Genomic DNA, 17,989 nt, shown 5'->3' with positions numbered 1-17,989 from the left:
TTTGCTCGCCAACACTGTGCCGAAGTTGAGAATGGTTAAGTTACTGGTACTCTTCAAGGCACTGCTTGGCGCTTATCTACGCGAATCAGCATATGGTTTTGGGCAGACAGCTTATGGCTTATACCTCGTACGAGCAAAGTGCTTGTGAGCGATCACGCCATCAGCTTTTTGCGCTTCTGAAGGTCGCTGCAAACGTTCTATCGAAACGAAAACAAAGAGGGCGATGAAGCAACCATACGGCGATTTCGTTGGACTTCCGCTGTCGAGCGGTATCTTGTTTCGCCAGACGTACCCATCTCAAGAATACGCTTTGTTTCACTGGCCCATCTCCCTCCAATCGCGTAGGGTAGCAAACTGGACTCAGTTTTATTACCCTCCCTGCCTTCCTCCCTTTTCTCTCTCTCTCTCTCTCTCCCAAGTAAGCCTTAAAGTAAGGACCCGGATGCATTCAATAAAAGATACCAACAGTTCTGCCAAAACGCGCATTTCAAAGCCAAATTTCATATTCCAGATCTCCGTTGTGATCATGGTTTTTTCATAGCTCAGACCGAATACGCTTCACGAGAAAAATGCATGGTTATGCAGTCAAATTGTGGCACGCTCACGAACATTGCCATTAAGTCGTACACAACATTGATAAAAAAAATCTGCGAGCAAGAAGAAACACGCACCCCCCCCCCCCCCCCCCCGGCTTAATTAGATATAGTTCTCCTTCCACTGCCATAAGACAAGTGTTGAATTATGCATTATGAAGAGCACAACTCGCGGCCGTACATCTAGGTTTTCGAGCGCACACACAACATGGAGTCATTAAAGGCACGGCGCTCGCTTAATTAGCTTTCCGGCGGCACAGACTGGAAAAGTGGCGCGCGGGCATAGGAGCGACGGAGGGACAGAAGTGACCGCTAGGACCCACCCTTGGCTCAGTAAGGGTGCAAATAAATTAGCGCAAAAAAATGGCGCAAATAAATTCGCCACGGCTAGCAGAACTTTCGCGCTGCATCCGATGCCAGTAAAAAAAAAAAGCCAGCTATGCTTGGCAACTATCTGTAAAAAGGAAAATTTTCTGGCGTTGATTGTTGTGCGGTCGACCTTATCCGTGGGCAGCGAGAGATTTCCTTTCGTTTCGATGTATAAATATGCGCACGCACGATAAGCTCTAAACATTCCCAGCTAAATAAAAAATAAAGCTTGCCTTTACTCTCGACGCGGAAAATGAAATCGGATCACTGCGCATACGAATTAAGGCCGAATGATTTTCCCAACACTATCGGCGCGAGATCTCTGCAGCGCGTCGATTTCACGACACCAATCGTGGTTGAAATGAGCACGTGCGTATACGCCATTAAGTCGCCAATACAGTTTGATAAATGCTCTGAATGAAGCTAGCCTTATGTAATAATTGGACATGCCTCACAGGCTTTACTGCTACGTAGTCGAGGGTCCGTTAGGCTAACAAATTGAGGCAGAGTGAGCACACGAATGAGGACGATACTTGCGGGGCGTAAAAATAGACACGCCAAGCTACGGCGGCGGCGCGGTGTGTAACGTGGGGCGGGGCCGCGTTTAACCTACCCGACTGCGATGCGGGCGCTCAGATACGAGACCGCAATGCGTACCGATTGTTCCTTGCATTCCCAGCGCGGCCGATCCGGGCAGTAAGTGTAAGCCAATGACGAAGTGCAAGTACAACGCAGATAACGCGGCTATATAGGTAGTCAATTAGCGCGAAGGAACAAACGCGTGTCGACGTTCTGTAGGCGGCAGGCAAGGCCACATCGACCCGGCGCCAGCGAGAGGCACAAGCGGGACGGCGTCTTGTCACGCAGCAACGGAACCGGCTGCCCCGGTGACCCGGGCGGAGAATGCATGCTTCGCGTGCACGCAAGCTCGTCGCTGGCAGAAGCAGAGACCGGCGTGCATCGAGTCTGCGTTGCCGCACGAAATCAATTACGCATGCAGCGTGCAATTGAGCTGGAGCAGTGCTCTTCCAGTGCGCGCAGCATGTGTAGTGCACAGCACGGGCCGTCTGCTCCAAAGGGCGCGCCAGCCTGACGAGCGCGCACGGGAGCATTGGCTGACCGTCGAAAGTGATGAAGGGCTGTCAGATGTGCCCGCGCTGCCTGCAACGGCGAGACGCCACAGCAAGAAGCGAGAACGCGTGCGCCGAGAGATCGTGAAAGTTTATCGAAAGAGTAAGTGACGTCTAATATATATACATATGCGCATGTGCGCTGTGTTGTAATGCTATATTTTCCAACGCCAAAGGAGGGAAGGAGACAAACGGGAGGAAAGACGGGGAGGTTAGCCAGCGTAAGTACCGGCTGGCTGCCCTGTGCTGGGGAAAGGGCTAAAGAGAATAAAAAGAAAGAAGAGGGAAAAAATGGAAACCAGAAAATTCACACAATAACGCGATACTACGCGCTACAACATTCAAAGGCGGTCGCACAATTCGCATGCCCAAAAAACTTCAAAGCCTTACGTTGCAATAAACCAGTAGGTATGCGCTCGATTTTTCTGTGCGTCTGTGCGGCGGCCCATTTCCCAATTTTGCGCATTTAGCGATCAAAGCCAGACCACTGAGAATTCTGAACGCGCATTCTGACACCACGAGCTCTCCTAAAGGTATATTGATATATTTTCCGACAGAATTATGGACGTACAATAAGAAGCCTGAACTAAACAGCTCACAACATGTGTTGCATGAAAAACTTTAAGGCACAGTCGCAAAACTTATTTGGTGACATCTATCGGCGCCAAATGGCATCATTTGCAATCATGAGTTCATAGCATTAATTTACCCTTTCAGACGACAATTTCGTTGATCTAAAACTTAATTTCACCACAGTTCTTATATCGTCAGAATAAAAAATCCTAACGCTACAGAACAGAATAAGAATTTAATTGTTGAGCGAGTTCTCCAAGAGTTTAGTCAGTATTCACATTAAGTGCACATTCTCTGCAGGGACATGAGATATGAAATCATCGACTAGTTCGTGTAGCAGGCCTAAAAAGCACCTATCCATCCACTTGATTCCTCGTTAAAGGCATTGTGAAAAATTAAAAATTGGACCCGCTGCATAAAACTCCATACACCGACAAAAAACAAACAAAAACAACAACAACAATCGCGTACTTTCCCTCGTTCTACTAAAAGATTTTGAATATTTATTCAAGCTTGCCGCACAATTCCAATCACATGTGTATAAATATATATGCGACGGATTTTAAGCCTCGTTACTTTCATCAATGCTTTTGCTGTTGATGCACAATCTTGGCGTATACAACTACGTAAAAAAGAACGCCTTATATAGCGTTAAAGCATGCTGTAGTGAGAATCGGACTCTCGCGGCACAGCTTAATGCACGAAAAATAGATTGAAGTTTATAATATTGCATTATAATATTTTCACTGTTGAACACAAAAGGTACTTCGTATTGTATTTCTATTGTATTTCTATTGTATTAACGATTTTTTTCCAAGCAAATTAAGGCCAAGTAGAACTGAGGTTAAACAGCGCGAATAAAGCAAGGATACAAGGAAACGCATACCACAGACAAGCGCTGACTGCCAACTGGAGCTTTATTTGAAATTCACCAGCCGTTTATACTTTATTCAGCATAGGCATGCGCCCGCCCAGGACTAAGGACAAGTAAGTACACATGTCGAGGACCACCAGGCGACTATTTGAGCGCCGTGGCGAAATTTCTGTGCGCTGCCCCGAAAGCGCAGAAAGCAAAGAGGAAAAGTAAACCAGACGAGGTTAAGTGGACAGGTACCTGAACCATTGCAGAGTGGAGCCACGCTCGTTAACAAGCAGCGCACACTAGCCGATGCTACATCCTATCCTTATCCGTCTCATCAAGTCGTATACCTGGTTAAAAATCTCCTTGCACGTCCGCTATCCCGCCGTACATTACGCATTCATGACGCATCTGCTGAACGTAGTCAGGTTAACGAGGACCTCGGACTAAGCCAGCCTTCCTTGCTTCGAAGAAAGCTGCAGATTCCGCAATATCAACGTGCTCTGAACGCCGCCGGGCGTGAGGGGAATGCGGCGACCGCTGTCGTCACCAAACTTTCATCCAAGTAGCAGACTCGCAACTCGTATTGCATCCAAGTAGCAGATACAGGCCTATTGTGTTGCAGGGGTGCCTACCCACGATAACAGCGATGAGACGCGAAGCTTGAGCACAGAGAGCAAACAATGTTAATAGAACGGGCTGCTTTACAAAAGCTTCATGCAGTTATCTGGTGTCGCGAGATTAAAGATGAGTGGCTTTCCTGAACATTCATTTCGCAGAAAATTATCACCACAAGTGTGAAACGCGCATAGACGCGTCACTGCTTGAAAGCATATCGCCTTTTAAATGAGCGACTACCTATGGCAATAGCCAAAATAAACAAGAGCTGACAACTGCCCAAGTTGTGCACGCGGGTGCCTACTGTAGGAAGGGAGTGTATGTCAGTAACGTGTCAATATGGTTCCACAATTCGGAGGGAATAAGGAGAGGTTGCTTTGAAAGTTCCGATAAAGGCGCCGATTAAACGTTACTTGTTACAAGCATGTGGCTTTTAGTGTGCTTTATATTCGTACGGAAACTCGATGAAAATTCAATAGAGCTAGGAGGACGAGTATATCGATGGGTCAGTAACTACTTGACACAAAGGTCCTTGTTCGTACGAACGGAACATGGTCCGACTACCGACCACTACACATGCCGAGGCGTTCCCCAAGGTGGTGTTCTAAGCCCTATTCTTTTCAACCTCGCGCTTCTTGGGCTGGCCGAATCCCTACCGGAAACAGTGAGTGTTTCAATCTACGCCGACGACATCTGCATCTGGACATCAGCGGTTACTCGCCTGCAGGTTCGCGCACGGCTACAGAAAGCAGCAACACAGGCATCTGACTACCTTCACGCACAAGGCCTTACCATCTCAACAGACAAATGTGCGTTAGTCGCTTTTACGCGAAAAGCGATGACTCCTTATCCGGTATGCATCAATGGTCAGCCTATCTCCTACAAGAGAAGTCACCGGTTTTTGGGCGTCATTGTAGACCGAGACCTTACTTGGAGCCCTCATGTTGCCCACTTAAAGAAGAAGCTCACATCTATTGTTCACGTCTTCAAGTTCATCGCCGGCAAAAGATGGGGATCGTCAGTGGGCTCCATGCTACAGTTATATCGAGCACTGTTCATCGGATTCCTACGCTACAGTTCTCCCGTGCTTGCTAAAACATGCAAGTCAAATCTTCGAGAACTTCAGAGCGTGCAGGCGCAGGCACTACGTGTTTGCCTAGGCCTTCCGCGCAGCGCCTCAACAGCTGGAACCATTGTAATGGCTCAAGACCATCCGATCACGACTTATATTAGTACCGAAACGCTTAGAGCCCATGTTCGTCATGTTTCACGGATGCAGTCAAGCTCTCTTGCGTGCCTGCCGGAACGACGACCACAGGCGTCTTTCTCCAACAAGGTCAGCATCCATCGTGCCTCCTTACCATCGGGTTTCACACCCTCTGCACGTTCAACCTCAGCTTTGTGGTGTTTAAAACAACCTCAAGTGCGTCTTACGGTTCCAGGAATAAGAAAGAAGACCGACCTGCCTACCTTGGCCTTGAAGCAAGCAGCTCTGGATTGTTTGCACACTTTCTACTTTGATCGAATACACATATATACGGATGGCTCTTCCACTCAGACCAGCTCCACCAGCGCAGTGGTTATACCATCACGATCACTAAGCATCCAATACAAGATTTCTCATTTGACAACATCGACTGGTTCGGAGCTTGTTGCCCTCCGAGGTGCCGTTGATTATATAAATAACCAACCGGCTAATCGGTGGGCTATATTCTGCGATTCCAAGGCGGCCTTACAATGTCTTCTGGCATCTCTTCGTCGCGGGTCATGTGAACAACTCGTGTCGGAGATACGAGAAATGCACCATATCATGATCGCGAAAGGACACGACGTCGTGTTTCAGTGGCTGCCTGGTCATTGCGGTATCTCCGGCAACGACCTCGCTGACGAAGCTGCTAGAAAAGCACACGAAGGAGCAACCCTTGTTTCAATACCTTTATCGCGGACCGATGCAGCCCAACACTTAGGCAAGCTAGCGCGCTCTTTGACATTGGAGAAGTGGCACACATCTGAATTCACTCACCACCGCTTGCATTCCCTCGATCCCTCTATGCAACTGCGGCTGTTACCAGGTCTTCCGCGAAATGAGGAAACAGTGCTGTGCCGCTTACGTTTGGGAGTCGCATTCACAAATGCTTATGCATTTCTGATTGGAATGGCTGATAGCGCCGAGTGCAATGCCTGCGGTGTCGAGGAAACCATAGAACACCTACTGTGCTACTGCCCATCTTATGAAAACGAAAGGCAAGACCTCTGCACAGCTCTCAATCAGCTAGATGGGAAGCCGTTCACCTTGAAGAAGATCTTGGGACCATGGCCTCGCATATCGCAGCTACAAAAGGCCACAAAAGCGCTGCTGCGATATTTGAAAGCGACCGGATTGAGTGAGCGCCTGTGATTCGGACTGAGTGACCGACTGATATCTCCAGTGTACTTTCTCTTCTTTTCATCTTTCCGTCCCCCTTTCCCTTTCCCCAGTGTAGGGTAGCCAACCGGGCTCAGTGCTGGTTAACCTCCCTGCGTTTCTTTTATCATTTTCTCTCTCTCTCTCGATGAAAATTAAACAAAACAAGATACGCAGGATACCAGACTCGTTTTTGCCGAGAAATTCTGTTGACTCCAGTACACTATGGCGACCAGAAGTGACAGCGTTGCGAAACTTCCAGAAAGAAAAAGGCTGATCATTTGCGCATTATGACTAAAGGAACGCCGCCTGTCAAAGGCCCCATCCTGGCGGCGATGAGCGCCTACATGTGGGCAGCACTACCTGTCCCACGTATGGCTTCTACGCATGACTCGCACATTGACCTAGCGTTTGCAGCGGAACGAACGTAAGGGACGGCACACTGGCGATATTTTTGCCGAAGATTTGCTCTACATTTGATCTCTGAGCATATCTAGTGAAGAGCTAAAACGCGGAAGGAACTAAGATGTTCAGGAGATTTCTAAAGGCCTGAACCAAATATACAACAATGGCCTCATACGTGAACCTAAATTTGTCGGGTTGCACCACCATGCTTGCAACGCGAGGCCTTGCTTGGTTTACTTCTGCGTCCACCCAGCCTCCCGATGGATAACCTCAGACCGTAGACTAACGGAAGTCGGTGGACAGCGACAACTTTTCACAAGGGAGAACGCTACACGGAAGACGACGAGCAATGACACATCACGTTTTAGTGGCGTTTAAGCCACTGTGGAGTAACGGACAACGGATTCTTCGATGAGGCTGCGCGGCCATTGTAGGGTAGCAAACCAAAAACTCCTGTCCCGGTTCACCTCGCTGCCTTTTCCGTCCGATTTCTCATAGGACCCCCCCCTCTTTCAACGATACGTCAGAGCGAACACTGAAGTGATAACGGACAATAATCTTACTTTATATGGATTGATGTAATATTGGGAGACCTGAACGGTGACGTTATGGTGCGACAGTTTTCGCAAAACAGGAAGTCATCCACATAGTTCGGTTAGGTTACCTTACGGAGGCGGGCCACCTGTCGGCACTTTACAGGAATTCTGACCTAAGCCTGCCGCAATTGTGAGCTTTGCTGCGTACATTATTCCCAGGCTAAAACAAGGGCAGTCGTAAAAACTGCTGCAGGTTACCCCACTGCCCTGCCAGTGCAGGCAGGCGACTAGGCTGGGAAATTTCACCACCATGATGTTGCACCGATTTTAGTGCATGAATCAGTGTCCCTCGTTAAGCACGACGCGGGGCTTCCTGCTAACCGACTAAGAAAACATACGGGGAAAAGCTACGCAGACGTTAACTAAGAGCTGTGAAGAAAAAAGCGGGCGGTGTGTCTGCAGTAGCAGACACTGCAAGTAAACTAAGGATCGCGCCGGTAGTGCCAACAGAAACATCCCATTGCTACAAGTTCCCAATGTGCGGAGAGCCAATAATAGTCAGACCGCGCGGAGTCGAAATGTTAGTATAAACGGCGGGGTTCTGAGTTAGGGTCGCACGTGGCGAGGTTCGGCAGAAAAAGTTTGCATGTTAAAACTTAAGACGGACCTAAAGGCCGCGATACTTTGAGCCCGATGTGAGCGTAGTGCTTAACGCGGGTTTTGAAAGAGTATGTCAAGGTGGACGCGGGGGATGCGGTCTTGGCAGCAACACGCTTCCGGTTCCTCAGAAGGATTGGACCGGGTAACATGGCAAAGCCTCAAGCGGAAAACGGGGAAAAGGCAATTAATGCGCTCAACTCGGGTTCTGGGAATCCAAAGTGCGTGAGCCCTCCTACTCCAAGTCGGATCGACTACGCCCCAACGACTATGGACAGTCCGATTGGATAGCCGTTTCCCTCACCTAGGGAACTAGGGGCCAATGGAGTGTTTATGAGCGGCTGATTGTCGGCTGCCAAGTGTGCTCGTCAGTGTGCTCTGTGCTGCGTGTCTGGAGCTTCGTGCTCGCATGCTGTATGCTTCGTCTTTCGTGCTCTATTTGGGAGCCACGCTCGACTGTCGAATGTATCTCGTGTTTAAAATGTAAATACTGCAAATAAACCCTGTACGCTTAGTTCCTCCCAAGTTCTGTACGACCTTCGCCTGGCGGCAGCGGCGAGATCGTCCGACAACTCTGACAGCCCGCAGCAGCTTTGACGCCTACGTGAAAATGTGGGGAAATTTGAGTCGCTTCTCGACCGTTGGAACACTTTGCTCGTGCTCAATTATTTAGTCGGTGAGCTATCGCGCGCAATAAGTTTCACGGGGCAACAGCCATATATTCCTGGAAGTAGTGTAAAGGGTTTCAGTCGGGCAACCACACTAAGGAAAATCTGCTGTAGAAGCGCATTATTATATGATAAGGACTCAATTTACTCGCTATTCTGACGCTGCAGGCATGTATGAATATAAATGCTGAACAGTCGAAAGTCCTTTGCGGCTTAACCTACTATAGAAAACATGCTTCCCTGTAACTTCTGCATTGTTAAATAAGTTTGGCCAAAAGAACGGTGCCTGTCTACCTTTCAAACAATATATTGCGTAAGCTCTTTCCCGAAAACCAATCTTAGTCTCCAAATTATTGCCCTTCTCAGGCAGTTTGCTTGTGTACATGCCCAGAACTGTTGCACCTTGAGATGTGTTTTGTTCTCAGCTTATAGAAGCTCGATACAGTTCTTCGAAAAACTTACACGCCTTGTATGAGACGCGAGTGTTAATTCCCTCTGTAATGTCTTCCGGACGTTTCTTGCATGGTTATGCGGATGCGTTTTATCGATGTAAACAGATGCTTAAAGCAATGTGACTGAAGCATTTGTTGTCTATTGTCAAACAAAGTGAAAGCCTTGTCTGGAAGTCTAGTTCCCTCAATTTTATTCCAAAAAGAAATTAAAGTGAACGAGAAGTCCAATTTCTTTACTTTCCCGTGGAACTGCTCGTTTCATTTCTCTCCAACGTTGCTCCTCCTGTCTGCCGTGTGAAAACATTTGATTGGAAAAGAGTAATTGAAAAAATTTCAAATGTTCGAGTACTCTTCGAGTTGTTTACGTTCACATCCGGCATCTTTCAGATAAGGATGTAATTAAAGCACTCTAGCACCAAAGCAAGCTTCTGTTTGGGCAACTCATTGTATGCTCCTAGAAGTGCAAGCCGAGTACGCTGCAACAATCCCCAAAACCGCAGAATAAGTTCAGTGCGTGGTCGACAAGTCCGTTTCGTGAGCTCGCCGAGAGCTCTCGCCGAGGGAAGACAGTCGCCCATGCGCCAGGCCCCATCTTAGCGAAGAGTGGTGCACGCGCTGTGCCGTATGTACTGCGTTGTAAGTAATTAAATTAACATTATTGAATCTCTCCGTCGGCAGAATTCGAACACAAGACCACAAGCACGGAAGCGCAATATTGAAACCATTACGTCACGGATGCATCGGAAAGCGGAACCACTGCAATTAGCAGCGATTACGCGTGCTTGCAGGGCTATTACTTTCTGCACAATAAAAGAAAAGCATTGCTTTGAAGTTTAGGGCCAGATAACGCGTAAGAAACGAGGCCACAAGAACGTCTGAAGCCCCAAGCACGAAGCTCAGACAAATCCACGTACTGCATCTATCATTGCCACGGTGGCTGAAGCGCAAGAGTCCCCTCGAATAATCGTAGGAAGCAATGCGCCTCGCGTTCCCTCTCAGCTCGTCCCGCTTGCAACGGGGTAGAGCGCGGCCGGAGCCTCGATGCCTCGCCGGGGGCCACTGCGGCCGCGAGCCAAGCTGCCATGGCATCCACTCACACGGACTCACATGGTCTCCGCATGCAAGTTGCGGTACCGCCACTGACGCGGCTGCACGTTGCCCGTAACCATGCGCCCGGCACACTGCACCGCCCAGCTGTGCGCGTTGCGCCCTTAACGCTGGTCCGTGTCTTACACGCTCTCAACGGGAATCACGCGGACGCATTGGTTGTTGACCACCGACAATTCTATGAGGCTTCTCAGGCAGCGTTGATTCACGCTGTGGTTCGGTGGCCTCAGGCCTGAGGAGCTCGAGTCGTAATAAGCAGCCATTGATGCACGCACACCAGCAAGCTCGCCGTGCCGTTTACTATAGGCGACAGTATGCGAAGCAGTGCAATTAAGCAGAGCACTTTTAACTTTCATGGTCCCAAAATTGTAGCACTTTGGTTCCACGCAGCTGTAGCGCTTCTGCAAAAACATTTACAATCAATTACCCCAGTAGATTAAGTCAAACCCGTGCTTCTTCCAAGGCCACGTTGCACGAAACGGTTAGATACCGCCTCGTCTTTTTTGGGAAAATTTCGTGCATTTTATTATTGACGCTGTACCAGGACATATATTGGCCACTTGTAGTTGGCTCTTTTAATAGTTCCTCTAAATTGTGTTTGTATATTGATTTACGGGACATTCGTACACGTCTTTTCTCCTTCTGCTATAATGCCATACCGGCGTTGCAAAAAAAAGAAAAAACGTAGTCCAGAGAATACAGATGCAAGGAAAAGGGCTTGCGAGTAGCCACCAAAGGTAAAGTTCAGGCGACATGCACTTGCTGCAACACCGCGGCTATGCAAACGCTCTGCAGAAAAGCTCATTTGGTACCAATCCATGGAGAAGGATAAGATTGGAGGCCACTTCTGCACGGTCTCGAATAACGGGAGTGTCATGGGTGACGTCTGAATCGCAGTTTGCGCGCTCTACGTCGCCGCAGTGCTGCCTGAAAACAGCGCCAGCATGCCTAGTCGCGCACACTGGGCTCTTGCCAGCGCGGCTTTAGTGAGGTGCAGTGAAGTGACCGAACGTAAGTGCTAAAGCAATGACAAAGGTTTTCGTGCTGCGAGAATTAATACCGCCAGGCTACAGCATGCCTTCGGGTGAACAATACGAGTCACAGTGCCGCAAACGAACTTCCCTCAGAAGGTCGCGAACTTGCGGAGGCCCCGCTGCGATGCTAAGCCACAATGATAATCAGATTTAAACAGCGTTCCAGCTTTTGCGACGCGCTGCTCGTGTGTTGGAGACGAGCGGAATACGGACAGCATTCTCGTAGGCTTAATTGGTCAGATTCCGCTGCCAATGCAGGCTTTAGCCCGCGTGCACAAGAAGACTGTTAGAGCCGATTTGCTCAATTTTCGCTTCGTATAAAACCATATCCTGTTTACTGCTGTCCCTGCATTTATGTCTGAAAATGCTCACGACCACACTGATTTAGCCTCATTTGCGAGTATTAAGTGGTTGCGTTCATTGAAAACAGGAAAACCGAGGACACGATACGGAAGATGCTACTGATTGGGCCCGGTCTATACTGCAGCAAAGGGGGCCTCTTTGAGAAACCCAATCACTTTGCCTAAACATGCCGACTTTATACTAACTGCGAGAAAAGGTGACCTCTTGACATGCGACAGGAGCTTCATCTGACGAAGAAGATGGGTTGATGTACGATAGTCGGTTACATTAAAAATGCGGCTTTTGGGATTCTAGCCTTGCAATGCCGATTGTAGTGCTGCCAGCTCTCTCAAAAACAATGATAGTATTGACAAAGGCGCCACTTATACGAAGTAAATCTGACAGAAATGAAAGAAAGCTCGACCTGGGTTTCGATTGTGCTCATTGACCACACGCAACTGATGGTACGAACGCTGCCCCGGACCTCAGCTGAATCGCTGCCTGTGCGCGAATTCATTTCAAGTCGACCGAAGCACCACGTGCACAGCATTCACCGAAACAGGAAAGCAGTGCGTGTACGGCAGAAAGCAAAAGGCAAGGTCCCCGCACTCCCCCATGAACATTGGTGCTTAAGAATGCAGACAGCAATCAATGTTGGAAGGGCCCGAAGCACTCGTACTGCGCGCCATCGCGGTGTTGAAGGCTATCGGAGAACGACCCACTCGGGCGTCGCCCTGTTCGCGCGCATCAAACCATGTGGGGGGGACATTACTTATGCATGCATCTCTCAACAATACCCAGAGGGCGCCTCCGCGACTAGCGCCATAATGACGCCGTTCACGTTTTCATCGTTTTGTCTGTGCACAGTATGTACTCGCGATATTGAACTCTGTCGATGCCGTCAAAAGGGGATTGTGAAAAGGCCTGCTCACCGAAGAGAATACACAGTGGATCGAGCGATCAGAGCGCAAGGAAGTAGCAGTTCGGCAATAGCGCAATCGGTTCGCTGGGGAGCTGGCGTCAGCAATGACGTCACAAGCAGTCCACTTGACAGAACTTCAGGAATGTGTCGCGATTGTAGAAATTTTTTCTCCAATAAGCGTTAGTAAAATCCAAAAACCAACCCACCATTACTGGAAACGTGACCACCGTGACAGATGCCATTCCTATCAATTCCAGTACTCGGTGAAACTGCAACTTTATGCACAGCTGTCAAGGCCACCAAATATGCAGTTGCTCTCCGGCAAAACTAACCGAACGTCCAACTGTAGCCCCGTACTACAACGAGCGACATGTTTTCTGTATACAGGCTAAAGTATTTCTTGCTATGTAGATATGCACCTTATTTCACGGCGCATGATGAAAAATGGTGCGCACTAACCGCAGTCGAAAATGAATGGATCTGCAACAACAGCGGCGAGTCGCTGGGTACTTCGTACCTTTCCACGACCAATTGCGAATTTTATTAGAGTCAATAGTCATTAAACGTTTGAAGTAGAATGCGAAGCTGAGCATATCACGGTTAAAAAAAACGGTCCCAGTTTCGCCCGAAGGTGAAGCACCGATTGAGATAGCAAATTAGTAGACAGCTATACGAAGTAAGGATAGTAGTTTTATCGGCTGTACAAACTCGGAAACATTCGCTTATTAAATAAATTAAGAAGCACGGTGTCAGCGCGCACAAGCAAACATGAACACATCACACTCGATGAGCGCGGACACGCTGTCAAAAAGCTGGACGCTAGTGTGAGCAAGCGCGGCAGCAGCAGCGAGCGAAGCGACCTTCGTGCGGTCTATCGCTTCAACGGAAGAGCGGCGAGAACACAGCGCACAAAGGTATGAGTCGTCTATAGATCCCTTTCAAGTTCCGGTGCGTGTGGCCGTGCAAAGTACGCACTTGTTGGCGGAGTCCAAGCCGCCCCTTTCCCTCCCCCCTTCCCCCGTTTCCTCCACATGTCACGCGAGACTTAACCGCGATCGTCAGTTCCCCTTGCGCCCGGGTCGCGAAATGAGCAGTTGCTGCCGAAGCACAACGCCGCCCCTCTCCCTCCCACCTGCCTACGGCCTTTCGCGCTACGGAAAACGGCGCGTTTGCTCTCCGCTTTCTCCATCGTGGGCACCAGATGGAGCCGCGATCGCCGACTTCCCTCGCGTGCTTTCACTCGCACATACAGCATACGACGCGCGGCGACGGTGTTATCGCCACTGGACTTTATACGGGACATCACGGCGTCGCCTACGGCAAGAATGCACCTGAAGTGTCCATATAATTGCTCCTGCAGCAAGTGCTCTTGAATCTGCATATGCGGCTAAGTTGGACCTGCATGCATACGCTCGTGAGGAATGCGCCAATGAGACAGATAAACTCGTCGGGCAGGGCAGTCGAAGTGCCCATTCCGACTGTCACATGTTCGCTGCAAGCAGTGGCTATAGGGGCAGGAATTCGTTGCCGCGGACACCGCGAACGTCTTGATCAAAGCTGGCCCAAACTGCTCAGCGGCAAAAGGACTCCATGGGCACTTGGAGGTGTTTCCGTCATTGTCACATAGGTCCATCGATGCTGCTTGTAGCTCGGCTGACTCGACAACCGGTAGGTTGAGCATGAAGTGGCCATGCCGAACGCGTGCGGTAAAGGAAGGCTGAGGACGCGCGGTCGGAAGGAGTTGCCGAGCACATGAAGCCCCAGGGCACAGCAGCAGGTCTCGCAAGCACGCGGGTAGATTTGCACAGAGGGCGCAGGCGGGCAATTCGGACACTCGCAGCTGCCACACTTCTCCGCGCTTTGTGCGCATGCAGCGTATTCCCACAGCGCAGCTGCCAGTTGCTGCTCGTCCTCGTTCGCGTTGATGGTCGCGGAGCGTTTACTGCTGACGCACGCAGTGGAGACTCGGTAGGGGATTTTAGTACGAAGAACAGTCAACGCACACTTTTGTGTAAAACTTCCAATGTACTGCATTATTCGCAATCTATATGAACGGACTACGTAGTTATTGACAAGCTTTCGAGGACAATAAACTTGCTGTGCGTAATACAAGTACGGAAAGAGGACAGCGCAGTTATGACGAAGCTGCGTCAGTGCCTATCTCTTCGATCTGTGTTCTCTTCCCGCCCTTGTATTTGGCGAATGCGTCATTTGTTCAGTATGAACCAACAGTCTGCAACAATACCGTCAAGGTCACTGCAGGGCTTCATGTAGGGCCCGGTCGCTGGCGGATTTTAACGACTAGAAAAAGAATGGATTATGAGGCATTTACATGATCATGTGCGCAGATCACCGAATTGGACTCTTTCGAGCGGAGAATGGCCTGATGACGCGTGCGAAGAAATGCGAACACGAACTGCGGGGTGTTTCGCTCGTAATGCAGTCTGCACAGTCAAATGAATTTTACTGCATGAAATACACATAGCACACAGATGTGGTTCATTTCCGAGGCACGTAACTAAAATCGCGGGCTATTTGGCTTTAGGTAAGAATAACGGGTAGCAGTTCTGCTTGCGGCGAGTGTATATGAAGCAAACGATGCGAACCGGACTTGTCAATCGGTTTAACAAACGACGTAGGTTTATGGGGGACACGAAAAAGTGGCACTGGTTGTAAAATGGGGGCCGCTGAGGAAGCGCTTCCCATGATTCCCATATTTACAAAGAGGCGATAGCAGAGAAGTCACACCGAAGATCGCGCTTGATTGCTGACAAAGGCAGGGCGCAAGTATTTAAATTGACCACCGTTCATTTGGCCCCAATCCATCGATAACGTGCGGCGCCGGCACCGCACGTCCAGCTGCGAGTTTTCCGCGACACAGAAGAACTCGCGCGTGAACGAGCCGCGATGGCGGAAACCGGCGCTCTGGAGGTCGCGGCGACCTCTGCTCTCCTGCGGTGCGCCAGCCTGGCCCCGAACGAAACGGGCGGCCCCGAAACGCTCCAGACGATCGTTCGATCACAGGCGCTGGGACACCGATCCGTCAATCCACGAAGCAGAGGGGACGGAGGGGAAAGGAGCACGGCCATCGTTCGACGACAATGCGTGGGGGGCAAGGCGGCAGACGTAAAACGGAAGACAAGCATCGCTTACACCGCGAAAAGACTTAGCGATTTGGCTTTCGGCCATGTAATCAAGGAGAGAAGACACATCGAATTTGGTAGCGCGAGTGTATCCCCGACACATTCAGAACGCAGCTGGTCAGGCGCGAGACGAGTACCGTAGCGTACGGAAAGCTCAAACGTGGTTTATGCATCAATCGAAACTTCGATCAGTACAAGGCACACGAGAGGATGAATGCCACGAAGTGCCACGTGACAGCAAATTAATGCCGAAATGCAATGCAATACAGTAAGTGGACAAGCTTTAATTACGGCTCACACTGGTGCATTGTGGAGACAATGCTCTAGGTTAACCAAGTACAAACTACTTTAAAAAACACGATATAGGACTCTATACGTTTTCTAGTATCATTCTTAAGATCACGAAGTTAAACTAAGGTACAGAAAACACATAGCACGAAAAGCAGAGACGTTCACGTAGTATACAGTTCAGTCTCCCAGGTCGTAACATTTGACCCAGCGCAGGACGGTTATTGTCGGGCATAACATGACTAAATTTAGTATCTTCTAGAAGCGCTTTCATGGCGTAAGGCTTCTTCAAACGAGCGCATATTTGTTGCACCACTTAAGAGACGCGAACAGCTTACACTGCGGACGTTTATAATAAATGAAACATCGTCACTAGCGCCAGGGGTTTAAGGAATCTTAAAAAAAGTGCGGTAGGAAGGTACCAGTATAATGCGAACACACGGGGTTGTCCACCACGCCTATACAATCTGTCACTAACGCTAGCCGATCTCATTAACCGTAGAAATGCCCACATCCCTTTGTAAGTCTGCGACGAGTGGCGCCATGGTTCAATTATCTTCGTTTCTGAAAATGGTGCATTAACAGAAGAACGTCGCGTCCGAAGTCGTAACGATCATGCAAAGACGTGTTCGATCGTCTCGCATCAACACGCAAGCTTCGTGAATCACCCCGAACGTTCAATTGTCGTCTCCACAGACTTCACACTTCACTGAAGCTGCAGATGCCATCACACTTTTCCCGCCATGATGAGACTATAGGCTGTTTCCGCCTCTGCTTAGGGGTGGCTTTTACGAAAGCTTACTGATTACTTAATGGAATGACAAGCACCTATTTGAGTCGTGCAACTGTTTGGTGAAAGACCTATCCAAGCCACCAGGGGAGTGAATTCGTAAATAGCGGCTTCTGTACCCATTCATGAATGAAATGCAGACTTAAGATGACCAACTACCGTGAACAGTCCATTACGTCACCCTAACTGACTAAAATAACGTATGCACAATTTCGCATTACATATCAGGCAACGCATTCACCAAGAACGCTGTGCACAGTGTTGGACAACCTTTATAATTTTACTTTGCAACAAGCGACCACAGCTAAGATGCCGAGAGAATAAAACATGACATTTGCGGAGTTTTTTTAATTGCGTCCAGGATATTATTAGAAAAATAAATCAAAAGTTTCGTGCCAAAACCACGATATGATTAAGAGGCAAGCCGCAGTGGGTTTGATTTTGACCACGAGGGGTGCTTTAACGTGCACCAAGGCACGGTACAGGAGCGTTCTTGCATTTCGGCCCCATCGAAATGCGGCCACCACGGCCGGAATTCGATCCCGCACTTTGAGTCTTAGCAGCGCAAGGACAAGGCCACTACAGGCCACCACGGCCGGTTGTCCAGGGCAGGATAGCAGAACATCTTTCGCAATGCTTTTTCGCACGCTCCTGGTCGGGTGTACGCGTCGCAGTAATCCTTGCAGTCACATCATGGCAGATCTGATCGCTCCAAGCACGGTAGTAGTAAGCCGTGCTAACGGACGCGGCACCGATAATAGCACTGCTACCCGTCCAGTTGCTAGCCACTGACAGAGGACGCCTAAAGAAAAGCTAAACGAGACTCAACGTGGTGCCTATAATTTCGGCGTGTATACGGCAGAGGTTGCACACCGACATTAGCACCGACTATTCTTCGGAGCACAGGTACTCGCCGTTTCATTGCACCAGCACCACATACGTTTTCTTTTTCGGCTTCTTGTAGCATCGAGGAAGGATTCGCTTAAGAAGGGAGGGTCACGCGGCGCGCACACCGCGTAAGGCACGAAAAGCAGATGAGGTGCTGCAGCCACTAAAGCACAAGACAACGAAGACAACCGGAAAGGCCACACTCATTCAA

General features: G+C 49.4%; 1 protein-coding gene across 28 annotated transcripts in view; it reads right to left on the bottom strand.

Moving 5' to 3' along the window:
• Nucleotides 1-17,989, bottom strand: part of trol (terribly reduced optic lobes) — a 604,861-nt gene that overhangs the window by 549,935 nt on the left and 36,937 nt on the right. The window lies entirely within an intron of this gene.

The sequence above is a fragment of the Dermacentor albipictus genome, chromosome 2 (assembly GCF_038994185.2).
Source record: "Dermacentor albipictus isolate Rhodes 1998 colony chromosome 2, USDA_Dalb.pri_finalv2, whole genome shotgun sequence".
Taxonomy (NCBI): domain Eukaryota; kingdom Metazoa; phylum Arthropoda; class Arachnida; order Ixodida; family Ixodidae; genus Dermacentor; species Dermacentor albipictus.
The sequence above is the reverse complement of the archived record's forward strand: the minus strand, read 5'-3'. Positions and strand labels throughout refer to the sequence as shown.